Below are 25147 nucleotides of genomic sequence, written 5' to 3'. Positions count from 1 at the left end.
TTACCCCCCCCCCCCCCCCCCCCCAATTTTGAACTGAACTTGTCATTTAAACCTTTGAACCCTTAGACTTTAGGACTGCTATTACGCCAATGACCTTGGAGCTAACTGTGAGAGCAGCCTTCTACAACAGCAAGTGGATCTTCAAGAACACAACTTTCTTTAGACTTAAGAAACATAACCTACAGGATTTTGAGGTTGTTTGCCTAGTGTGAGGTTGTTTGTTTGAGGTTGTTTGTCTAGTGCAACATAAATCCTCATTTTATCTTTAGGCCTTTGCATGATCATGTCGTGCAATCTAAGCCCTAATTCATTTTAGTATTCCGAGGTTGTTGTTCGTTACGACATAAACCCTCCTATCTTCCAAGCTGTTTGTATGATTGTGTCGTGCAAATGTAAGCCCTAAATAATAATAATTGGCATGATGAAACTTTCAATAATTTCCTTCTCAAAATTGATGACAAACCATATGATAGTTTGGAAAATCATTGAGGTTCTCCTCTGTATCTATGACAACCCCTAGTTTTCTCCTTTTGTATTCCATAACAATGTTCTGAATTCAAGTTTTTCCTATTTGACACTCCTTGGCCCATCTTTGAAAAGTTTATTCTTTGATATTCTTGAAGATAATCATTTCTAATCTAAATTGAGAGTTTTCTTAAGTGACCTCGATCATTTGAGATGTAATTAACTATAGGGGTTTGCCTCTATAGGGAGCTTAAAGAACCCATGTAATATAAACCCTATCGAATTCTTCATATTAGATAGAGAATTTGTCGGTTGATGTTGGTAGATTTAATGTGTAAATTTTGCAAATATCTTCAATATTACAAAAGACACACAACATATATAACAGTAAATATGCAATATAATCCCAACAAAAATACCTTTTATGAAAATAGTTTATCTTTAAAACTCTTTTTAAACTGTCAAATCCCCTTTAAAATTAATGCAAGTATATGTATTGCTCAAGTAATAAAGGACTCTAATGGATTCCAAGATATCGATCCCACAGGGAAGTCGGAAAAACCTATAGGTAAATTCTTAAAATTATTTTATAATTTAAAAATACAAAAATAAAAGTAAAGTGCGAAGTTTGAATATTAACTACTAAAGTGAATGTTATATAAAATGCAGTTGAAAGACAGAGTTAGCTAACTAATAACTAAACTTTCAAAAGTAAAATTACGAGAATTAAACAAAGTTTTTGTTGATGAAAGATTCAAATTTAAGAAAGCGCCCTTCCCTTTTATAATGATTATATGGATTGTGAAGAAAATAAAATCATTTGAAAATATATATATAAATTGTTTTGTGTCAAATATGAGCAATCATGTTCTTTACCATCTTCCAAGTGCTATAAAAAACATTGACTAATCCAGAGTTTGATCCCTAATTTTGTGGTTAGGCTGGGAGGATACCGCCTGCCACTCTTGAGCTCCCAATACTCCCTCCCCTAAGGGCTAACAATCTTGCATTAGTTTCCAATCAACTGGACCAGATTGGTGAGTTTTATCTGCCACCATAAAATCTTCAATTCTGCATCCAACAAAGTATATTTTCTTATTTATTTGTACTCAATTCCATGGATGACATACTCTCCCATGAAATCAAATGTGATTCTCCCATTGTTGTAGAAATCATAGACTTTTCAGAACATTTGTTTTAACATTTCAATTGGTCAAATCGAAAAGTAAATAAAGATCAAAGTTTAAATTATCACAAATTATTGACATTTAAAACCATAGAAAATAAAATCAATTCTTCACAAATCTATATCTCAAAGTAAGGAGAATGATAAAGAAGACCACTCAGAATTTATGAGAATGATACGACAAAACATGAATTTTATATATAAAAGTAAGTTTACAAAACAAAAGAAATAAAAGACACAACTTATCTCACAATCCTTCCCAATCAAATCTCTAAAAGTTCTCTCCAAGTCTTTTTCTCTTTACAAACACACTCAATTCTCTCTTAGAAGTGTAATGAAAAAGAAATCTCTCACCTTCCCTCTCCTCTTACAACCCTAGAAGAAAATCTTCTCTTCTTCTCTTCTTACCTTTCACGCTACCCCCACTTTCTTATCCTTTTCGTCCCCCCTTAAACTCCTTGAAATCTTTCTCTTTTATTTTGGGTTGTTTCTTTTAAAAAAGAATTCAAAATTCCCTAAAAAATTCTCTCAAAAAGTCAACTCTTTTGAATTCAAAAGACGTGTCATTTGATCCAAGAGACATATCAGCGTCAACATGTATTGAATTATTCTAATAGGTGTCTAGAACAAGCGCCCCTTTGAAAATTTATGCAAAATTCGTTTTGAATTGCCTTAAACCGAAAAAAGTCGTTTCTGGCGCATAATGCGCCAAGCCTCTGTCAAACAGTGCATCATACGCCAGAATTCCAAAATTCGCTATTTTTGCTCCAAATTTCATCCTTTTTGCCATTTATGCTCTAAATACCTAAAAATAATATACATGCAACAAAAACATGAAAATGCTCTTCTTTAAAGTGCAATATAAAAAAAATAAGCACAAAATATATACTAAAAACATTATATTATTTTTTTGTATCATCGGTCAACATAAAAATGGTTTTTTTGCAGACAAAAATGGATGTCACAAATTTTTTAGTTTATTTAATCGAGCACCACCATCAAGTAGTGTATTTATCCTTCGAGGTAGACATATTGCTTGCGATGTTTTACTAGATCATTTAAACTATTGCAGATATGAGATGAGTTTGGTTTTGTATTTTTTTTAAAAAATTGAAATATTAATTTTTATAAATTATATACATATAAATTAAATTGAACAAACATTTAAAACCAGACGTTAGAATATCCATTCCAGCGAACGACAATTTCTAATATTTAACGACCGATAAATAAATATCGATATGCTTTTGAAAGCATCAAATAATACTCCATGGTACTCAAAATATTAACAACCTTTAATTGCTTAATTGTGGTATTAAGTGAGTCTCTAGAAGCCTTATTAGCCCAACTAACGAGTAGAAAAGAGAAACACTTTACTACATAATTCTTTGGCTTTTACATATGAAATTGAAGTGTCCCATAAATGAGAAGCTTTTTTTAGCCTTAAATATTGTGAGGCAAAAACCATGTTATTACATGATTCATCACAAGCTTAACATAACCACTTGTCATATTTGATGACTATTGAGAGATGTATTTTGATGGTAAGGCATCTTCTTAGAAGGGTTACCAATCACAATCTACTTTCCTTATCAAAGTAAGACTTGGTCTCATTTTCATAACTCTAGAAAAAGTGATGATGCAGTTCTCTTATCATTTATTAGAATCCTACACCAACGAAGAAGATGATTATGAATTGTTGATCTCATTTATGTGAGGTCTGTCTCTTTTTCTCTTTAGAACTGAGAGTATTATCCATAAGTTTTCTAGTGGCTTTGCTTAGAGAACTAGTGTTGAAACACATGCTAATACAAAATTGAACCATTTTTTTGACTCCTTAAAGAAACCATTTGACTTTAGAGAATTAGGTTTTTTGCGGGTGTTTCTTCACGACACTTCTCTCACTCCCACCATTTTGGATAACTCTTCTTTTAGCTCTTGGAGAGCTTATTTAATTACGTAGTTCACCATAGGCTAAAAAAGAGGCTTATCCTTTATATAAATACTTGTAATAATAAAATCACCAAAAAATCACAATTTTCTAAAAAAATTAATTAAAAATCATTAAATCACTTAAAATTAAAATCAAAATAATTAAAATTTACAAAATCCATAAACACAGTTTTTAGAAATTCTTTATATTAATAAAAAAAATTTTACAATATATATTAATAAATTGAAAATAAAGAAATAAAAAAATCCTTGAAATTAACAACAATATTTCAAAATAAAATAAAATTCAAAATACAAAAAAATTAAAAATAAGAAAATAAAAAAAATTCATAAAATCAAATAAATCAATATAGTTTTGAAAATTAATTAGAAAATCAAAGTTACTGAAAAATTGTAATAAAATAAAAAAATTTAAAAATACAATAAAATTGTATTTTTGAAAATATTATATCATTATATTCATATGATTTTAAAATTCATTTAAATTCATTATTAATTCAAAATAAAATTTTCAAGTATTCATTTCATTCACTAAAGAAACAAGTAAATTTTTTTTTTCCATAATTATTAAAACAAAACTATTATTTTTCTACCTTCTTGTTGTGGCACCTCAGTGCAACACCACCCTGTTTGTCTGCCTGAGGTGGCTTCATCTCTTTGGCAATGTGTTTTGATCGCGAACTCGCTGCCAACTGGTTATGCCATCTCAGTGCCACCTAAGCCATCTATTGGCTATGAATAACCCTCTTTAGTTAAAGCCCAAGAGAACTGTTTCACTTCATTCGTGAGGAGCCTTTGTTTCTTTCTTTCTTTTGATCATTTGAGCAAAGATTTCTTTTCGAGTTAATTTGTGCACGAATCTTGAATTGTAAGAAGATCTTCCATCTTTATGTGATTGGTTTGTGAGAAGCTTTTCCTTCTTTCATCCAGCAAATTGCAGGGCAAGGATCTTCTCCTTCCTCATAATATTGGAGTCGCAAGGAGATCTGCCTTATTCCTCCAATCCTTTAAGCTGGAAGGATTTCTCTTCCAGTCGATTGACGCACGTATCTCTTTTCATCTTCTGCTCTAATCACGTACAAGTTTGATTCTCTCCAATTGGTTTGCACACAAGAAGCTTCAACCAGGTCATCCAAAACTTTCTTTTTATTTCTCAAATCATAAACAATTATTTCATATTTTTATGTTTAGTCATCTAGGGCCTATATGTCAACGAATAAGATTTTAGTTAGTAGCATTTGATAATCTGTTAAATTTATATTTAATAGATCCTAAAAGTGTTTAATCGTAAAAATTATTTGGAATCAAATTTAATAGATCTTGTAAAGTCTTGTGAAATTATTTGGCGATTTCTATCAGGATTTAAAAATCTGTTATGGTTGTTAAACTTTAACAACAAATCTTAATAAGATTTAATAAATCATGTAAATTCAATTTCTTAAAACATTACAAAACAGCGAAAATATGCTAGCTTCTTAAATTCAATTAATATTTTATTTCAAAATAAGATAATAAATAATTATATATTTACTAAACTAACTAATTAGTAATAAAATTTTTATTAAGTTAATTATTAAATGCAATATTAATATTTATAAAAGCAGTCAATTAGTTATTAATTATATTTATTAATAATTACTTATAAATTTATTGAATCAATAAAGAAATTATATGTATTTTTATTAATTATTAAATAAATAATAAATAAATTTATTAAATCTTATATTTTTTAATTTATTAATAATAAATTAAATTAATAAAATTAGCATAAATAAACTTAAATTAATAAAGTTTCGTTGAAACCCTCGCTCCGTTACTTGTATCTCCCGGAAACCCTCGCCGCCTATCTCCCGGAAACCCTCGCCGCCAGTGCTCCTGTCCTCCCTGAAACTCTCGCATGTCCCTAGCCCTCTTCCTGTTTCGTCCTCAACCATCGCCTTCGTCACCGAACCCTGCGATACAGTCTCAATTGGAGCTAGCTGGAGACGCGACGAGGGGATCGCGGCTTAGCTTACCGAGACACGAAACTCCCATTTTTTTCCCTCCCTCCCCTCCCCTCCTACCCGAAACCATTGAGGAAGGTAATTTCACGTTTGTTTAATTCGCGCGAAGCTTCCGTCCCGGATTTTCTAAATACACCGATTCACAGGATTTAGTAAATCCGGGATTTAAGGCCGAAATCCGTGAAATCCGGATTTATGAAAACCGAGGCTTCATTTTGTCCAAATAACCGTCTGGCAAGATTTATTAGGTTAAATCCAGCTTAAATCCTGCTCTAAATCCATTACTAGTCAGCTTCCTAGGGTTTGGATTGCTTTAGCTTAGGATTTTTAATCCTCTACATTTCTTTTGTTAATTTATACTTTCTGGATGTTGTTTTTTTTTTTACTTTAAATGTCTAAATCGCAACATATCTTTTCTTTAATTCATTTGCAAGGAATGTAGCTTTTCTTTTGGATCACTGTCTCAAGTCATCAAGCATTGCATTCTTGATTTGTTTCAATGATCACAAATCACAATCCGTTGAAATTAACGCAAGTAGGTGTTCGATTAGGGCCCATTATGATTGGAATTTGGTCGAGACATTTTTGTAACCATCTGAAGTTTAGGAGATCTGCTGAGGAATATACGACTGACTCCTCCAGGTGTTTTGGCTTCGTCAAATACGCTTTTTTTTTTTATCTAAACCTTGTTAAAATTCTGCTGGAATCCTGCTATCCTAACAGTCATGTAAATTTATGTATAACTTGCTTAAATACTCCCATATTTTCTAAAAGAAACCTTCAATGATCATCCATCTTTCTATTTTAAACTTGATAAATCATCATTAGCTCGTGTTATTATTAACACACTTATATTTGAGAGAGTTTGATTTGCATACCAACGTTTCTTTTGGGTTAAGATGTGTGATGCCAGATTTTTTGAAGTTTACATACAAACCGTTCAATGCTTATATTTTTTAAATGTATAATACTTAACTTTAAGACATATGTGTGTTGTTAGATTATTACATATTTTTATGTGATGCATATAATTTCTAATATATACTTGCTGTTGCAATTTTAATATTCATATATAACATCCAAGTTTTAAAAGCAAGCTACATAATTTTCAATTCCTTAAGCGTTTACATATATATTAACGCCTGAATATAAAAAGAGAAGCTACAGATCTCTTAATTCCAGAGTATTTACATGCCTAGCACTTTTAATTCCTTAAGTGTTTACATATCTAACGCTTGGATATAAATGGGAAGCTATATATCTTTAAATTATGGTATGTTTTGATGTATAGCATTGAAATTTGCTGAATAATTTCTGATTTTTGTAATTCTGGTGTATTTACACATATAACATTTCATTCTATAAAATCTGTCCTTGCAAATGGTCTAATACTTGTATATTTAGATGTATAATATGTCATTCTATTAAAGCATATATGTAAATATTGTTTAGCTTTAATTTATTTACATACTTCACTTAAATTTAAACATAAGCTTGCCGATCTTGTTTATTAACTACTATATTTTTGCACTTAATATTTAATCTTCAATATAAACTTACAGATTTACTATAATACAAAGTGTTTACCTTATTAAAATTTAAATTCTAGATGTAACTTTGATGATTTATATGGAACTCCATATATTTACATGTACAACATCTATGCTTTAAACTGATTGTAGAAAATTCAAATCCCTAAGTATTTGCATGTCTAATAACTAAATTCCAATTGTATATTTGCTGTTTTTTTTGTTCAAATCTTTAAGTAGCCACTAATATATAAATTGTAAATATATGTTCATATTTTTTAAGTATTTATATTTACAGTACCTAAATTCTAAATATAGGTTTACTAATTCTCCCAAATTCTGATATATTTACATAGATAACACTTAAATCCAGTATACATGTGCAGTTTTTGTTCAGATTTTTGATCTATTTACACTTGCATACATTTAAGTCCAATGTACATGTGCTGATTTATTCAGCTTTTTGATACATTTGCATAGATAAAACATAAATTGAATTGTATATGTGCATGGTTTCTTTATTTTCTCATGTATACACTTGCATAACACTTAAATCTTAATATGTTTTATGTAAGATTTTGAAATCATCTATGTATTATTTGTTTAACACTTAAAATCATGTGCATAATTTCAGATATCCTAAGTTAGCATTGTTTTTACATGTCTAACAATTTAACCTAACTATAAAATTTCAAATTTTTTTACTTGCTTTGCACCTAAATTCAATTATGCAAGTCTAATTATTTTCAAATCTTTAAACATCAATATTTCTAATACTTTACTTTATATTCAAAACTTTTTAATTTAAAACATTAAGAAATATATTGTCATTCAAAGTTGATTGGTATGAATGTAAACTTTGGAAGATTAGTGATCACATATACAAAAACTTAGAATTGGGTGGTATGCATATCACAACCCTTTGCAATGTTTTCCATCAAAATAAATATTGTAAAATTAAAACTTGTCAAATCTAATTTGAAACTAACATCAAAATTTACATAATTTGAACCATAAGGCATTTTTGACCCGTTTCAACCTTTTCACACTCACTTACTCTAGATGCCATAAAACACTCACCTATAGACGTCATATGAGTATATAGGTTTGTTGCGTGTTTTGCTCCTTAGAAATGTCTGGTTAGGATGGATTGCTTTCGGTAGAATGAATGTTTAGGGTGAGTAGATAATAATTTTAGTGCTTTCGTATACCTACTAGTTTTGGTTGCACTAGTTTGCTTTGCATGTTTTTAGGCTACTATAGGTGAACTTAGGTGTGCTAACTTTTTTTTTTGGCAGAGAAGTAGTAATATAAGGCTTAGTTGAGCTAGATTGCTATAGTTTTCATATGTTTTCTTTTCTTGTTGGATCTTTTTCTTTTATAGAGCTCGGGTGTTTGTCATAGTCAATCAACTATTGACATCCGAACAATCCACAAAAGAATGAACAAAATGCGAAGGATGAACCCCATTTAAATGACAATGATTTTAGTTGTCAATTTTAGATTGATGAGTCTGACGTATGTCTAAGGATGGTACCTTTCGCTGTGTCTTTGCTTTGTTGTTGTTTTGTTGTGTTCGATAGGTCTGACCAAAAATTCAGGGAATTGTTTTTGTGTTTTTTGCTTGGATTTATGGTAGACTATATTTTCTACTCAGCTAAACAATTGAGACATAATTTTTTTAAATAAAATGAATCTCACAATTCTAAATAAAAATTTTATGAATGCATTGCATTCACACCTTAATCTATCATGCATTCTAAAATAACAAAAGTGATAATTAAATAAAATAGAGTGAGAACCTTTTTATCATTTAGGAATAGTCACGAGAAGATCACTATAGACATCCTTGTTGCATATTGGTTATATTCCTTATCATCAAACTCTCACTCATTGCATGAAAATGTGTGTTTTGACCTGTCAGAACTATTGCCTTATAGAGTGTGTATTGTCTTTGTGTACCGATTGACCTTGTGAACAAATTTTCTGCGCATCTATCATCAAGGACGTGCATTCCTATTCACAGCTTGTGTTGATCACTTGACACTAAGAGTTAACCTAAAATAATAAAAAACATTTGAGTGCGACAAACTTTAAAAATATTTAATTTAAAATTTTAAAATAAACTCTCATTAGTCTTATGACATTTGGTATATCATACATACTTAGACATCTTGATCATTATGATTAAGTTGTAAGACCTACAATTCTTAATAAACACCAACCTTCATTGTCATTCAGTAATTGAGATCGACCTTCATGATTTCAAACTGTGTTTTGGTAGTTTAGATGATAGCCATTTCCAGGCAGGGTTGTAAGTCCATTCCGCTTGTTTGCTCGTGTGTCTCTTTCTTAAGACTAAGTTTTTGATGTTTTACTCTTTTTTCGGTGAACATCGTCTTTAGTTTTAGGATTCTGAGGACATTTTTTTAGCACGACGTAAATCCTCACTTTCCTAGGCTTTCTCACGATCTTATATCATGAGATGTAAGTCCTAAATTTCTAAATAAAACATTCATTTCTTCTATTTTGATTAGATTTACCCAATTTAGAGTGAACTCTATAGCAATTTTCAATGGGATGTTCGAACATTCTACAACTTCCACAGTAGTAAGGGTTTTTTTCAACGACTACCCGTTGCCAATACTCATTATGGGTTGTTCTAATCCAAATTTCATCAAGGACCGATTGTTTAATGTCCCTCTCCACTAAAATTGGAGTAGCAGAAGGTCTACTAAGATTATGCGAGATAATCCAATATCATAGGTCTACCAAAAATTGAACCAATTGAAAAGAGGATTTGTGTGCTGTATAGATGAAGTTTTAAGCTTGGGAATTTAAACCAAATAGGAACACTAGACAATTTTGATTTTGGATCAAAATCAGGAGACCACTCAAGCACTTTCATAGTTGAGTTTTAAATGTAGAATAACTTCTCGGAAAATATTGTTGCAGAGTCTTCCTCTTGTCCTACTTGAATCATGTTGTGTCGCCCATCAAAAAGCCTACTTTTCTAACTTTCTAGCAATTACAACCCATTAAAGTTTCTTCTAATCATTTCCATTTTAGGATGCTACATTTGGAATTTACCAATCAAAGTAAACTTTAGTGGCTCTACCAACTATTAATTCTCTTCCAAAATAATCATCGTTGGTTTCCAATTCTTCCTACCAGCCTTTGCGTGTATAAGTAACATCTCCTCCACCAACCAAGCTCTCATGGAAATCTTGCGATAAAATGAGTGTTTTTCTATCAAAACTTTGTGGAGGCAACGATTAGTAAAAACATCAACAAAGGAAGCGGTTTCCATTTTCAAAATCTACTTGCGTGAATAAAATAGTAACTTCTCTGCCAAAACCTAACAGAGCAAAAAAGGCCATTCAAGGGATATGCTTAAATGCAAAAAAAATGGTTCTGTAAATCATTAAATCTTAAAGTAAACCTTTAATCAAATACACAAACCTATTAGTCTGTGAGGTATTTTTAGATGAGTTAACCTATAATTGCTAATAAGAAATCCTTTGGTTATTCTTAGCTAAGCAAACTAAAAATAGTATTGGCTCTGGGGCGATAGAATCATGGGAACTTGACTATTGCCCTCAAGGCATCACCCATATTCCTATTTTGTTGACATTTGAAGTCACCTCAACCTACTACAATTGATGCACCTTCAAATGCTCTTCCTGCTCTCAGGCTGCGTAGAAAGGCTAGGAGGAAGCAGAACGTGTAATTGGGAGCTCAAAAGAAACCTTCTTAGGAGTCTATTTTAAGTGAGCTCAGATAATAGTCACAATGCCTGTGAACTAGAATAGGTTCCAGTTTTTGACTGACTGTTATGATCATATTCCTCATAAGATAGCCATGAGGTCAGTTTCTCCAACCCTTGCTTCCACTCCTTCCAGGTCGGCAGCTCCCATTCATGGTGTGGCTTCCCTTAAGATTGTACCTTCAGGTAATTGTTTAGGTTCTCCAAGGACCATGGCTTTAATTTTTGGTCCATATTCTCCTAGTCCCATAATCCCTATTGACAACCTAGTTTCCTTGAAGCCCACAGTTATTACTCATAACCTAGGTTCTTTCTTGGCTTAGGTTTGCCTATTAGATGACTCTACTCACTTTCTTATAAGGAAGATCAAGAATGTTGTGTACTCCTTGAGATGGAAGGATGCATTCAACGGTCGAGAGTTCCTTTCCTATATGACTTAATCCTCTGAGCAGATGATGCAAGAAATTCTCTATCATCCCCATCCTGTCACTACAACAAAGAGGAGAGCCATGAAGGTGGAATAACTCACAGGGCTGCTTAGCGACCTGCACGGTTAACATCCAACATCCATGTGGTTTCTGTAGCTAATGAATCTTATATGGCTTTTGATGCTAGCACATGTATTTTCACTTATTCCTCTATTGTACCTGTAACCAAGGCTACACCTCGTGTGTTATTCGAGAATAAGAGAAATAAGGTTTTTCATTATTCTATTCCTACTTTATGTATGGTTGTACCTCACGTATTAGAGGTTGGAGACCTGGGGGTTATCCTCATAGGTTCTCCTATCATTATGAAAAGAAGTCCTACTACCACCTTGTCTAAATAGAGAGAGTGGCTTCAGAAGGAGTCAACTGGGTTAAGCTCCATAGTTGAGCTAGCTTCCACATATGTTCTCCCACCCGTCCCCCAATTTTTATAGAGGATAGCATGGCGATGGTGCATGATTCTACTCCAATTCCTATCCTCATTTCTATGGAGGACATAACGATTGAAGTTGTTTTTGGTGATGTTATCATCCCCACATCATCTCAAGCAACCCTTAATGATGAAAACAAGATAGACCCTTGAAGATGATTCTTTTATTGACCTTGTTTGTTTACCGGAAGGTTGTTTAGATAACCTGGTTGAGGATGACTTTCTTAGCAAAGAATTTGCCAAGCAAGATGCCCTTCTGACGGAGTCCTTTTGGTAGGCCATGTCATGGTCATTACCAGAGGGAGGATCCTTCCTGATGATTCCTCTCATGAATTCGATCAGGTTGATCTCCCTCGTTCTTTAGAGCCTTAAGAGCTTATCATGTTGAAGCATGTTGGAGGCGGGAGAGACATATTTTTAATGCCACTTCAAATCAGATGGCCCAAATGATGGTTAACATGACTATGATCTCTTCTTAGATCATGATGCTGTAGCATGAGCTCACGTATGGCCTTATCGGCTATCTTAGTAGTGATGCACCTTGCAATGTTTGATGTCCTATCTGCGTACGCACCCGATGTCATTTTGGCGAGTATTCCGCCACCACCTTTTGTTGATGTGCCTAACAACCAATTATAATCTCTCGGTAACCAAAATATTAAGATAGCAGTAGCAGTCCAACAGAACAGTGCTACTGTTTGGCAACGAAGACCATGTTTTGAAGAGTATGGGTTTATCCCCTAGGGTTTTACTCTCCCGCTGTTTGGTCAGTTCCAACAAGAGAAGAATACTAGGCATAATATAGCCTAATTTCAGGCACTTTGTTGCAATATTAACAACAATGATGCTTACTTTTGCGATTTTTTGTCACCAATTTGACTAGTTTTGCCTTTGAATGGTACACCAAGATTTTGAATGGTTCTTTTAATGCATTCATTAAGCTCAAAGATGCCTTCATGAGATGCTTTTCCGTTCCACACCACTAGGTTATCATGAGCGCCTGATGATGGCCAGTAGAGTCCAGAGAATCTCTTATATTATTTATTACTTGCTCGAAAAACTTGAGCGTGATATGCGGGCCTCCTTTAGAGAAGCAACATGTAGTTTTTTTCCAAATTAGCAACTTAAGAGGCTCGACTGCTACTTTGCTCAAGTTGCACTCTATTAGTACCTTTGAGAAATACTCTCAATAGTGCCCAACATGTAGGGGAGCTCAATGTTAGTCAATTGGGATACGTTCTGGTGGAGTGTTACCCTTTTAAGAATTAATTAGAGAAAGTAAAAGGCCAATGACATAGAGATCCCAGGCAGTTCCTGGAGGAATCCATGGTTCATGCATCAATCAAGCTCATTTGAAACATTTTAATTAAGACTCATGTCATTGTTACTGATGTAACATTTGGGTTTATACTAAGCGACGTACTACTAGTGATATAAGTGAGTCTTTGCTAACAACTGATGCCCCTAATGATTATTATGTATATGTATTGATTTTGATGTAATAAATAAACAGGTTTCTGGTTATGTTTCACATTGAGGATGAGTATAATAATTCAGATTGTGAGGAGGATATCCCTTTTATGCCTGGTTTAGGCAAAATTTTTCAGGTGTATGATGATGTGGAGGATACTTGCAGAAGCAAGGGACGCTTATCTTGTCCTGAACCATGATATAAGTGAGTTTCGGTTGATGTCCTATTGATTATTATGTATCATGTATTGATTTTGATGTAATAAAAGAGCAGGTTTCTGGTTATGTTTCTTTCACATTGTTGATGAGTATGATAATTCAAATTGTGAGGAGGATATCCCTCCTATGCCTTGTTTAGGCAAAAATTTTTAGGTGTATGATGATGTGGAGGATACTTGCAAAAGTAAGGGTTGTTTATCTTTTCCTGAACCAAGGTCTGATGAACCAACTATGGATTTTAGTGATAAGGATGTTCCCTTTGAATCTCCTTTCGAGGACATTTAACAAGTCAAACTGAGAAGTGGTTGGCTACTTTTGTCTAGAGTTAGAAGACCCACTGTTGTTGTTGAGTGTTTATGATGCACTGATGTTATAACCTGAGTTTCGAGAAACCTTAGTGAAGGCTCTTTTAAGAGCATGAAGATTTTTAAGTTTACTTCATCGAGGAGAAGTTGAGTTGGGCCTGCCCATGAGCTGGTTGACATTTCTTTCTCTGATAGTGACACTTTGTTAGGTACGACTGAGCATAACCACATACTATATATAATGACCCTAGTGTATGAAAATCCTTTGAACTGTATAGCAGTTGACCACACTCTTACCTTTCTTTCTCTTAGCCTTAGGTGTTTAGGCTTTGACCGTCTCATGCTACATGGCTTCAATGAGAAGAGTCAAGCCTCTCTTGACACTATTATTCTTTCTCTTCAATTTGGGGAGTTGTAGCTGAATGTGAAGTTCCATGTGATCGAAATCAACATATCGTTTAGAGCGTTGTTAGGCCATCGATGGATTCATGCTTATGGGATGATTCATTCGATCCTTCATCAGTGTATGAATTACTCAATTGGAGGCAAAGAATTTTGTTTCGGTGGAATTTGCCAACTATTCTCAGTTTATGAGATCAAAATATATGAGGATGCTGCATATTATGTACCTCCTTTGCCTGCCACTGGCTTTAGAATGCACAAGAAACATCTTTTCTTCACCAACCCTAACATTTGGCATTATGGTGCCAAATTTTTTATTTATAGGCATTTAGCATGAAGACCTGAAAACTTTTTTCTTCTTTTAAGTTCCATACTCAGTTTACATGGAAATACCGAGAGAGTGAGCTAGAGTGATGATGCCACTGTTCAATACGACCAACCTGCCACGTTTTCAAGAAGATGATGCTTTAAGGGGTGCATAAGAGCCGGCTTCCTACCAATTCTCCATAGCATAAGGGTGACACGATCATCAAGAGGGTGATTAGAATTAATAGCCCGCACCTAGCCTTTAGTTCAGGAGTCAGATCATCCTATTTCCCTAGAGATCCATAACGTTTGAAACTTTTTTACAACAAGGAATCGATGCTTGAAATCTATTACGTTAATGATAGTCCATGTGGGCAGTAGTTAGCGCGCCACTTCAGGTGGTAAACTCATGCCTTCACGCGACGTCAAGGAACCCTCAAACCTCCATTGTTTGAGATATATATAGAGGAAGAGGATGGTGAAGATGAGGGTGATAGCAATAGGTATGGTGAATAGCCGCATATAGAAGGATTGATACCATTTATTTTTGGCAATTCTTTCCTTTGTTTGCAAGATAGTTTATCATGTAAGCTTATTCGGCTATATTTTTTTTATGCTTTTAATGAAAAAAATTAACATTTTGTGTTTAAATGTTTTTGTATCAAATTGTCAATTGACCTAGCGCCATTACTCGCGCGTCAAGGCTTTGCCTCACAGAGCCATAGTGCGAGCTTACTTTAAAAGTTCTGCTTTTTAGGAAAGTATCTCAAGAATCGCCTTTGTGTCAATTGTGTTTATAGGCCTTGCTACCCCAACATAAGTTATTTACTCGTCGTTGAGTGATACATGGTAGAGACTTGAGCCCATGCCATTATTTTTTTATTTAGCCTTTATAGGCCAGGTCTAGGTTATAAAAACTCAAGTTTCTGACTAATCTCCAACAAGATAGTTGAAAATCCAAGTCTTGCTAGTAGCTTTTTCCCAATAGGGTCTGAAATTCAACCCCAAATGATGTTATCCCAGTGGACTCCAATATTTGAAACCAAGTAAATACTTTTATTCAGTGGAATTGTTTAGGCTCATAGCGCAAATAATACACTTCCTCAATAGGTTTGATAGCCTTGGCCTAGTAATGGTTTGGACCGGAAGCCTGACGCTTAACTCAGTCCATAATATTCGTAAAACTTTATTTTTTGAAGTTAGCTACTTATTTTACAATTGGTGTTTGGTTTTTTGACACTCACTTAGGTAATTCACATCATATCTCTTCAAATATCATTACATTAGTCTATTGATTGACGTGAGCTAGATGCTAATCAACTAGATGGGTAGATGAAAAAACATTGATAAAAACAACAGACCAGTAGATTGAAAATCAAAGTCTCACTAGTAGTTTTTCCCCAATAGGGCTTGAAATTTGAATCTCAATTGATGGTCTCCTCAGCGGACTCCAAGATTTGAAACCCAATAAATACTTTTATTTGGTGGAGTTTATTTAGGCTCAGAGCGAAAATAATACACTTTCTCAATAGGTCTGATAGCCTTGGCCTAGTATTAGTTTGGACCAGCCGATAGAAGCCTCACGCTTACCTCTGTCCATATGCTCAGTGAAATTTTATTTTTTGAAGATTGCTACTTTTCTTTCAGTTGGTGTTTGGTTTTTTGATACTCACTTTGCTAAGTCACTATATATTTTTTCGAATATCATTAGGTTAGTCTATCGATTGATGTGAGCTAGATCCAATCATAGATCGATCCATTGTAACATGACTTCTACAGGTCTGTTGTTTTGATCAATGTTTTGTCATTTTCCCATCATGTTGAATAGTATCATTTTACTTTTTTAATCGCTACTTTTCCTTCAGTAGTTGTTTAGTTTTTGACACTTACCTTGCTCTATGGTATCATAACTTTTCTAAAGATCATTACACTAGTTTGTTGACCGATGTGAGCTAGATGCCTGCCATAGTCTGATCTCATGCAACATGACTCCTTCAAGTCTGTTGCCTTGATTGATGCTTGGTTCTCTACTCATCTAGTCATTCAATAGCATTTTATATTTTCAAGTTCACTACTCCCCCCTCCAACAAGTGTTAAGTTTTTGACACCCACCTGGCTAGTTATAATGTATCTTTTTGAGAGACTGTTTTACTAGTTGATTGACTGACATGAGCTAGATTCCCTTCTTAGTTTGATCTTTTATAACTCAGTTTCTTCAAGTACGTTGCCTTAACTATTGTTTGGTTCTTTACCCATATGGTTGTTTAGTAGCATTTTAATTTTTAAATATCACTACTTGTCCCAAAGCAGGCGTTTTGTTTTTGACACACACCTTGTTGATTCGTTACATATTTTTTCTAAGATCATTGCATTAGTTGATTTGAATGACTTGAGGTTGGTGTCTACAAGACCCTCATCTGTGGTATTGCTTTTTCAATTTTGTCACCTTGATTGATGTTTGGTTCTCTACCCGTCCGGTAATTTAGTAGCATTTTACTTTTTCAAGGTCACTATTTGTCCCTCAGCAAGAGTTCCACCTGGCTGGGTCATAAAACTAGCTTTTCTTGGATAGTTACATTTGTTGATTGACTGAAGTGAGCTAGGTGCCCATAATATTTTGATTCTCCATAACATTACTTTTTCAATTCTATCACCTTGACTGATGTTTGTCTTTCTACCCATCTGATTGCCTCTATGGTGACCTTTTTTAAGAATGCCAAACTTTTTATTTTACCAACACAGTCCTCATGCTTATTTCGAAATTGTTTTTTCTAAGCCTGTTGTCCTTTGTCATATCCATTTGATGGTAAGATTAACCTTGTCCAACTCAGAGCGTGATTTTTAGAACTTCACGAAGCTCTAAGAGAGCCGTAAGTCTCTTCAAACTAAGGGTCCGTTTGGGGCAACTTATAAGTGCGGCGACGTTTTTGAAAACGCTGCCTAACCGTTTGCTTTGCGCGTTTTTGAAAACGCTGCCTGCTGCGTTTGAGTTTTTTACACCAAACGCAGGCCGCGGGTCAACCCTAGCGGTAGACCCGCGGGCTGCGTTTCAGGATAAACTGTTTATTCTGAAACGCACAAGCTGCCCCAAATAGACCCTAAGTGATGTTCTTCTGATCGTCGTTAACACTTGCCTACAAGCGCACTGTATTTTTATTAACGAAACTCGCTTGTTGGGGGTCCTTTGTTAGCATCTCTTTCGACTCATTTAAAAGCCATCATCCGTATTTGTATGCCTGAGGACTAAATTTGTGGTTGATGGATCACTTTATTTTAGATTCATTTAACCAAGTGCAAGCATTGTGGTATTGACTCGAGTGTCGCGACCCCACAAGTAAAATGAAGCATCTTTATTTGAATGTGCAACATCATTTTGGCAACATATCCCTAAGGTAAGACATCACAACAACACATTATTATTTTAACTCAACGTTTTAGTGATTTAATGGCATCGTCCCGACCAAAAGGATTGCACCTCACTGCCATACTCAACACTACGGTGGCCCATCATGATTTTTAATTTTAACCGCTGTTGCTTTAAGGACATTGATTCGATCAATGGATAGTGCTACGATATTATCCTTAGCACCATGGTGTTATGCTTAGCACTGCAACACCCTTTTAATAAATTTATTGAAATCATATAATAAAAAATATAAATTGATGGTATGGTGGGCCCACAGGGGCTCGATGCTATGCTTCCATCTCCCAACATCATAATGCCTCTGACATCTTTCATGTTTGGAACTTTTCCCAGTCAAATATATGTGGTTTTGCCCCTTTCATTATTTCCCAGTCAAAGTTCACAAAATGACATCCTACAGATGTCAGAGAGCTGCATCATCGAGGCCCAATGATGGGGAATTTGATATGACCCAGTTCAATAGCCAAGCAACAACCGAAAGGTATTTGGATTGATCCTTGGCCAAAATATTATCTCTGAATGTGGTTTATTTGAGCCCGAAGGTAGTGTGGCGGACACTATGGTGGTGGGGCTGGGAGAATTTTATGCACGATCTAGGCCCTGCAGTCATCTTGATTGTTTGTAAGTTCATCTAATACCAGAGAACTCATGGATGGTAGAGCATTTGTCAGGGGACGTTTGGTGGTCTTCGATCAGAACATGTTCAACAATGTATATAGTTTGAGGAGATACATCATTGATTAGTATACTGAATTTCTACAATAGAGCCTTGACTATAGTTAGGTGTTTTGTTACTTGACCCAAGGACACCTATTTGAGGTGCATGACTGGATCTTGAACTTTCCAAAAATGCCCTCGACTGGGAGTCAAAAGCCCGACACTTCTTCGTTTTAGCTAGGTTTTTACCAAGCTCTCACCTAAGCAAAGTAATGAGGTAGCGCACAACACTCAATTATGCAATATAGATAGATCTGCCGATTGATGCAATCCACATTATACATGAGTCGATTGCTTATATGGCTTGATGTAGTGCTACAGTTAGCTCGACCTCCCCTCCTTCATGCATGCCCTTTGTATTAGAGTTGGGGATGAGGTCCACTAAAGGAAAGAGCAAGTGAGCCCCATGCAATCATTATGAAGGCTAGCATCTATTTCTATAGAGGGTCTGATGTACTTCGTCTGGACATCACTACACTAGCTGAAACCCCTCATTATCCCTGCTCCATCTATGAGCAAATGCAAGACCCTGAGGAGACATTACATCTTTATCCAGAGGACTAACACACTTGGTCGCAAACTGACACACATAGAGCACTAGTTTCAAAACTAGTTTGTCTGCAAGTTCAAACATTCCGACAGTTTCTTGGTGGCACCCAAGTTGTTTATGCATCGCCTCTCTACTATACTTTCTTTTTTTAGGCGCCTAGTGAGATGACCGACGATGATGTCGATGAAGGACATGATGATGAGGATGTAGATATCTAGACCTCCTTTTTCACTCCTGAAATATTGTCATGTCTTCTTTATTATTCTGGTTCTTTTTATGTACTGTAAGCCCATATGAGCATGTTATGTTATATTTATATCCTCAACACGGGAATATTCTTATTAGGACATATATTATGATGCACTATGCATGGTCTCTTTATTTGTCTATATGAGACTACATATTTCATGTTTGCTATTTATTTTGCATGAGAATGTGTGATGCACCATACCTAATTGGTCAAAAATGAACTAACTATCTATGTTATCACACGTGATTATTAAATTTTGGGTATAATTGTAGCTCCTAAGCACCAGTGTCTAGACTCGTGTCAACAGATAAGTGTCAGTGCACCACAACTCAACTTGTCCAATTTTGAGAATGACTCCTGATTGGACAATTATCAATTTTTGATCGATGTGGCCCCTGCCATGTCAGCAGCATCTAGGCACCTATGCTTAGAGAGCCACGACTCCATGTCAATCCAGGTCCTTATTGCTGCTTCCAATTAAATATCGATCATTACGAGAGCAGTGCCACAATGTCCATTTTTACAGTGATGTCACAAAATTGACCAATGCCAGTTCCCCTAGGATTCTAATTTTATTGGGTTGTATGACTTGGCATGTGCCACATCATTGGTGCCTAAGCGGCATGCTTAGTGCCAAGACACTGGAAAAAAACTTTTCTCAATAAAAGAGGCATCCTTTGGCTACCCCAGGTGTAGCCTTTTTTACTTTTTAAATTACCCTTGAGTTGCTAGCCCATCGGGTGCTTAAGTAAGGATCTTTTCCCCTTTCCTCTTTTTGATCCTAAATCATTGGATCAACTGGAGCATTTACGGATGTGGCCGGTAGGACTTGTAGAGGAAGTCAGAGCACCTAGTACATTTTTTGTGACTTCAACTCCACGTAGGTGAGAAACCCCTAAAGCTTATTTATTTTTTCTCTTTTTAGAGCCTTATGGTATTTTTAGAGGATCCAAGGTAGGATGTTGTTAGAGGAAACTTATATTAAATTCCTTGTTTCCCTACCTTGCCCCCTTTTTCTTGCATTTTCTCAAGTTTTAGGGCCTTAATTTTAGCCTTGCATCACGGTGCCATCCTTGTGTACCACGGTGCCATCCCTTTTTTAAATCAATGGCCAAACATCGTGTATGGGCGCCTAAACACTGGTTCACCCTTAGGTGGTAATTCTAATTGCATCTATAATGTCGTGTTTCCACCTATCTCAGCTTGTGAGGTGCCAAGGTATGTATTCTTACCACGGTGCCAGGTGGAGGCAGTGACGCTGATCTCATTGTCACAGTCCTAAACAAATTGTGTTATCTAAGGCTACGGCTATGGTGTCATTTCTAGCATTGCAGTGCTCTCCCTTGGCCTATTTTGGCCCAACATTGCTTACTTGCTGCTAAAGCCACGACACACCATTGCCATTCGAGGGTGCCATCCATTAGTATTGTGGCACTACAACTCAGTTGTGTCCATTTTGGATTTTTTTGAGACATGTAGTCAATGAATGAACCAGTTTGTAAAACAGTGAATACGAGACATTTGTTAATGATTTTAGTTTGGATTTTGCCGAACTAAAACTGTCAAGTCTTCTGGTTTTCATAGGTCAGGTGGACTTAGGGTTTTTACCCCAAGTCGTTGGTACACTCACACCTAAAGGTGACCATCCTTGCTTTGACTCTATTTATACTAAGTTCGGCTTATATTGAACAAATAATCTCTTTGGCCTTTATAGATTGAGGGGGATCTTAGGGGGCTCATACCACAAAATGTTGGTACAACCATGTGTAAGGGTGGCACTTAAGATTGATTGATAGAACTTTAATCACTTATGTTGGAGTCAACATAATTTGTTTTAAGTCTGTGTTGACCTCATTTTTAGTGAGGTTTAGTTTCCTCTGAGGATTTAGGGTCTAGCCTTAGGATTCTTCCTTCGACTATCTTAGACCCTTAGAAATGGAACCCACCTCATTTTAGAAATTCAAACTGCTTCTATACTCTTTTGAAGTTTCGCTTGCGGTTCTTGCCTCTAGCACGTAGGAGGTTGAAACTAACATGAGGGAACTCAAAAGAGAGTCCCTATAGGACCTTTAAGCCTGAGGGTGGTCTTTTGCACAATTTGCACTCCCGGTGTTGACCTCATTTTTAGTGAGGTTTAGTTTTCTCTGAGGATTTAGGGTCTAGCCTTAGGATTCTTCCTTCGACTATCTTAGACCCTTAGAAATGGAACCCACCTCATTTTAGAAATTCAAACTGCTTCTATACTCTTTTGAAGTTTCGCTTGCGGTTCTTGCCTCTAGCACGTAGGAGGTTGAAACTAACATGAGGGAACTCAAAAGAGAGTCCCTATAGGACCTTTAAGCCTGAGGGTGGTCTTTTGCACAATTTGCACTCCCGGGCGCACAAACTTCGCAATTCGGAGAGGCGACACGTCCGATCACTACAATTCACATCGTTTATACCGTTATTTGTCTAAAACTTAAATGAATTTTTGAGACGGAGGTTGAAACTAACATGAGGGATCGATCGCAGGTCAAAATTTTATGAAATTTGAATTTTGACGCATTTTTTGACCCGTTTATTGATGAGGTTGCCCAGACGACCCCGGATGACGAAACAGACAGCGCCGTTGTGTCCGGAATGTCCAAATTACCTAAATCCCTAAAATCACTAAGCCCTAAATCCCTAACTCATGCTTCGGCTCCCTCTCCCTCTCCCTCTCCCTCTCCCGTTCGCACGTCTCGCTCCCCCCTTCCTCTCTGATCGCGAAGCTTCGACCCGAGGTCGATTCTTCTCGCGAAGCTTCCTCGAGGTCCCCTCGTGCTCTGAAAAGCTTCTACCTACTCCCTCTGTCGCGCTCCGGCTTTCCCCTTCCACGCCTATGCGATTCTCGTCGTCTTCTCCCATTCCCACCGCCTTCTCCCACGCGACTTGCCGTTTCTCTTGGCTCGGCTCACCGCCCAGGTAAGTGACGGGAAAGGCTTCTCCTCTGCTATAAAACCCCACTTGGGGAAGAGTTTTGGGTTGGCCGAAAATTTTTGAGAAGGGATAGGTGTTGCCAAAAAAATTCAGAGTTCTTTATTGGTTGTGGCATTTGCTGTGGAATTCCTGGAGCTCTCTCTGGCCTAGAGATTCTTATGCTTGATTTTCTTTCTCATCAGGAGGTAATAATTCTTTCCTTTTCTCCTCCATTTTGATCAGCTTGGCCTGCAGAGGGATTCTTAGTCTTGCAAGTGGCTTTTGATTAAACAACTGCTATACAAAACTTGTGTGTTCGCATAGCCGAATCTTATATATGGTTGCTTTTCTTCTTCTCTTGCCAACTCATCCGATATTCCTGTTTGGCTTACCTTTTGCTTCAACCATTGCACATTTGTGCTGTGAATGTCACCTGCTCTACCTTGTACTATTGGTGGGATGTTTTGCTTGTAAATAAAGGAAAATTCACATGACCAGGGTGCAGTTGTATGCGTCTATATATCTCACACTCAAGCTCCTATATTTACATGTATAACACTTTGAAGCGTTGGACATGAAAAAGGTGTATTACACCCTTTTGAAGTTAGATATTTTGATATGCCTTCGATGATTCGAGCGACATATATATGATATACGTAGGTATGTTTTGACATGATTGGGATGAATCTGTGCACTTGTGTTTTGATTTCTTATTTTGAAGAAGATGTATGTACATGTCCAGATTTTGGTTTTCTTTTGATTTCATATTTTGAAGAAGATATATGTACATGTCCAAATTTTGGTTTTCTTTTCCCTATGACCAATTTGTACATACTCATCTTTGTTTCTTCATCCCAGAGCGGACATACACATGCAAATTTTCTCCACCCTCATATGCCTATATACATAATACTTGTTTCCTCAACTGTTTAAGTGGTTCGGACGCTGCTCTTCACGTCTCAAAATAGCTGGTTTATGCACCTATTAGGACAAATATGTTTTTTTTTATTCTTTTTCAATTCGGTTATCCATGATGGCTAGTGAGCATTGGTTAGATAGCAGTGCTGAATTTTTTTTTTGCTGCTGCTCTCTCTCTAATTGCGGCAGGGAATGCAGTTATGTGAACTTATTATATGGTTGTTAGATGGATTTCTGAGAAACATAACTCGTACATGCCACTCAATTCTTTACGTATGCGCCACTCAATTCTTTAAATATATATCACTCAATTCTTTACATGCTTGTTGAAATTTTAAAGGCATCGAGAAACTTTTATTTGTTGTTCATGCATTCCCCAAGTCTGAAAAAGATGTCTGAAGCTATCAAAGATTTGAAACATTTTGATATTTGAACCTTGCTGTAAATCCCACTTGAATGCCAAGATCATTAAGTAGTCTTTATCATTTGCGGTTCATAATCTATAGAAATGTGGCTGGGGGGAAAGTCGCTTCAAGAACTAGATGAGTTTAATGGTAAGAATGAGAATGGTTACAGAATTGGTGAATTGGAACATATGAGCGAGTTGCGCAAATTAAAATACATTTTCTGAAAATGTGAGGGATGCTAGGGAGGCTCGCACAACAAAATTGCTTGAGAGGAGAAAACTCAGATTTATTCTTGAATTGGGGCAGAACTATTGATGAATGGGAATCATACAGGGGAGTTGAAAGCCTACACGCCACACAATTCTTTAGCATTTACACATCTAACACCCAAATTTCAGTTCTCACATATGTGTTATCTTGTCTATGCATTCAATTGTGTTATTTCTTTTGGACTATCAAAAATTTGGTTGGTATATATGTAAGTGCTGCATATGTAAATACTCGAGAATTGCATGGTTTGTATGTAAATTTTCCTTAGTTCTGTTTCACTGGAGTTTGAATTCCAGATTTTTAAATATATAAGGGCTGGATGGTTCGTATGTTTGTGCTTGAGTTTTTTTACATATATGGATGTTATGCAGAATTTAGCCTCTTGTATACTCGTCACCTAAACAAATATACATATGAGTGCAAATTTCGCTTGATCCTTTATGCATTTACATACATACCATGCAATTCTTATATATTTACATATTTAACACCCAAACTTCATTTTTACACACATGTCATTCGAGTCCATTTGGATATCTCTTTATATAAATTGTTGCTCGAACACTTTGGGGGATAATTTTTGACTAATGGTGTTGGTATTTATTGGAAAAAAATAAGAGCTTGAAACTTCTTTTGGGTTCTTAATTCATGGGGATTTGGAGGTGCCGCCTTGGGCTTTGGAAAAGATTTACATGTGATACTTGTGCGAGAATTTTGAAACTTCGGGGAGTTTACTTTTTGGAAATAAGAACTTGATCATTTTATTCATGAGAATTTCTGAAGCTTTGACGAAGTTGACACTATGTAAAATTTGAAGTTGTGTGGGTTGCTTTAATTGAGTTGGGAGTTTAGTTGGCTTTCTTTGGGCTTCTTTTGAGCTGCAGTTATGAGGCTCTCACGGTGACATTTTCGATACAATATGAAATATTTGGATGACGTGAGTGCAACATTTAGGTCCAGGCTTGAGTGTGTGAATATGTAAGTGGTGGCGGAGCTGTGTATACAATCGTCGCATTGATTTGAGCCCGTTTCGACCTGTTCGAAACAAGATTTGGAAGAAATACCCTTCTTGGGTTGATCTAATTATAAAAATTATAGGAAATGATACCATCTTGGGTTGATTCGTGGATCGTTGAGTCGCATTTAGTGAGT

At 35.7% G+C, this 25147-nt stretch overlaps 1 protein-coding gene across 2 annotated transcripts in view; it reads left to right on the top strand.

Annotated features, from left to right (window-relative positions):
- The first annotated feature begins 5410 nt into the window (after positions 1–5410).
- The window catches only part of LOC110026645 (threonine--tRNA ligase, mitochondrial 1), a 25751-nt gene continuing 6014 nt past the window's right edge, over positions 5411–25147 (top strand). The window contains exon 1 of one of the 2 annotated variants that reach the window (XM_020727662.1): positions 5411–5685. The gene's annotated coding sequence lies outside the window, so the exon portion shown is untranslated. Of the gene's footprint in view, positions 5686–5833; positions 5856–25147 lie in introns of those variants that run through there. The other variant, XM_020727663.1, reaches the window with a different exon arrangement.

Source organism: Phalaenopsis equestris, unplaced genomic scaffold (assembly GCF_001263595.1).
Source record: "Phalaenopsis equestris unplaced genomic scaffold, ASM126359v1 Scaffold000391, whole genome shotgun sequence".
NCBI lineage: Eukaryota > Viridiplantae > Streptophyta > Magnoliopsida > Asparagales > Orchidaceae > Phalaenopsis > Phalaenopsis equestris.
This window is presented reverse-complemented; position numbering and strand designations above follow the sequence as displayed.